Source organism: Schistocerca gregaria, chromosome 7, assembly GCF_023897955.1.
Source record: "Schistocerca gregaria isolate iqSchGreg1 chromosome 7, iqSchGreg1.2, whole genome shotgun sequence".
NCBI classification, from domain to species: domain Eukaryota; kingdom Metazoa; phylum Arthropoda; class Insecta; order Orthoptera; family Acrididae; genus Schistocerca; species Schistocerca gregaria.
This window is the reverse complement of record NC_064926.1, coordinates 418,435,041-418,437,588: the sequence shown is the minus strand read 5'-3', so window position 1 is coordinate 418,437,588 and position 2,548 is coordinate 418,435,041.

Genomic DNA, 2,548 nt, shown 5'->3' with positions numbered 1-2,548 from the left:
GTTCCTTGTCACTAAACTTTCAAAAAACACACTACATGCAGTTCAGAACTTGTAAGGGGTGTCCCACAAATATATGCCTAACATATGATGACAAGCAGATAGAAGAATTGGACAGTGTTAATTTCTTGCGCTTACAGCTTGATAATAAATCAAGTGGGAAAAGCACACCACAGAACTGCTGAAGCATCTTAACAAATCTCTATTTGCAACGCGAATTGTGTCAGACATAGGGGATATAAAAATGAAAAAGCTGGCATACTGTGCTTATTTTCATTCCATAATGTCATATGGGATTATTTTTGGAGTAATTCATCAAGCCAAGCTAAAGTTTTCTGGGCACAGAACGTGCTGTAAGAGTTACATGTGGTGTGAACTCAAGAACATCCTGCAGAAGGCTGTTTAGGGAACTAGGGATACTAAATTCTGCTTCCCAATATATTTATTCTTTAATGAAATTTGGCATTAAAAATATATCACTTTTTCAAACCAACAGCTCAATTCATGAAATCAATACTAGAAATAGGAATAATCTTCACAAGGATTGAAAGCCACTTAGTCTTGTACAAAAAGGTGTGCATTATTCAGGAACACACATTTTCATTAACTTGCCAGCAGACATAAAAAGCTTAACAGCGAATGAAATTCAGTTTAAGAGAAGCCTAAAGGATTTATTGGTGGCCAACTCCTTCTACTCCACTGATCAATTTCTCAGTAGAACCAACTGATTTGTGTGTCTATAAATATCAGTACAATATAACTTCTGCACAATTTCAGTGTAGTAATGTGTTCATTGTAAATAAGTGTGTGTGTGTGTGTGTGTGTGTGTGTGTGTGTGTGTGTGTGTGTGTGTGTGTGTGTGTGTACAATCTAACTTCTGCACCATTTCAGTGCAGTAATGTGTTCATTGTAAATAAGTATTATAGTAGTTGTATTACACGTTTATTACCTTATAAATAAATAAATAACTTTTTTATTTTAAATTCAGTGCATTAATATTTGTAAAATGCATCTTTCATATAGTGTTCATTAAAAAAATGACGATCATTCCATTTGGGTCCTGTGAAATGGTACATTAGCTTATTTGTTTTAGTTGTAAATATTTGTCATGTATTACTGTTTTTCTGACATGTTCTACATCCTGGAGGACCTCCTCACTACAGATCAATTGGAATGAAAGTAAATATAATCTAATCTAAAAAGACGAGCATCTCAGTCTGGATCCTCCCCACATATTTGTTATCACTGGAGAGTTCTTTGTCTGCTGTAGTAAGATTATTCACTAAGTCAACGAAATCAACATCACTGTGCTGCCCAAAGTCTTAAGTTCGTTCATGTTTTACTGCATGTTTACAATGCAATCTTCTCTGTTGCTGATACACATTCAGTGTGAAAGAGTTTTCCATATCAGAGACCGCAATAAGATCCATCGTCTTTTTTGTTTATCTCGTATTTAGCAAAAAACATGCCCTTATTGTGTGCCATCTTGAAAATACTTATGGATGGATCCAGGCAAATATTTTCTCCTCTTTCTTAAGCCTCACACACAGCTGAAGTGATGCTACAGCTAGTGGCATATTGCAGCAGTACAATAAGCTACTCCTCACACAAAAAGCCACAAAGTCTATACAGTGGCATTATTTCCAAAATGGCTTCTGCTGAAATGAAAATTGGATGACCATTAATTTTATAGCGCAAGTCATGCCATTAGAGCTTAGACAAGACTTAAATACAGGAGAAACTAAGTACAAATGTTGAATCCAAAAATGGATTCCTATCCCAAAGCAACCAAAATCTGCCGCATAAATATCATCTGCAGATGTACCACTTTAGAGGTTTTAAAACTGTACTGCATTCATTAATACAGACATTCCGAGTCTTTACTTTCACAGCTGCCACACCATACTTGGAGGCTATTTTCTGCATCCAATCGACAATTTCTATAGTGTTTGTCTTCTCAAACGATGATGTCTATACAATTCACTTTCTTTTGGTTCCATATTAAGTTTGTTTATTTACTCATCCAAAAATCTTTCAAGTTTTGAGGGCTCATTGTTCGTTTGTAAATACAGTGTATGAACAAACACACACACACAAACACACACACACACACACAAACACACACACACACACACACACACACACACACACACACACACACACACACACACACACACACTGTTACAGAAAATTTAACAGTAATATCAGGTTGTTCTTCCAGAAAATGGGTAAGTGTACCTGTTGACCACTGTTCTAACAGTTCTTATGTAAGAAAATGAAAAGCATTAATTGAACAGAGTACAGTAGGAACTGTTCCACAATAGCTCCGATGTATTGGCGATGTTTCAAAATACAGCCACCAGTGAGCAATCGAATGATGCTATTTCAAAATGGATAAAATGGCTCTAAGCACTATGGGACTTAACATCTGAGGTCATCAGTCCCCTAGACTTAGAACTACTTAAACCTAACTAACCTAAGGAAAACACACACATCCATGCCTGAGGCAGCATTTGAGCCTGCGACCATAGCAGCAGAGCGGTTCCAGGCT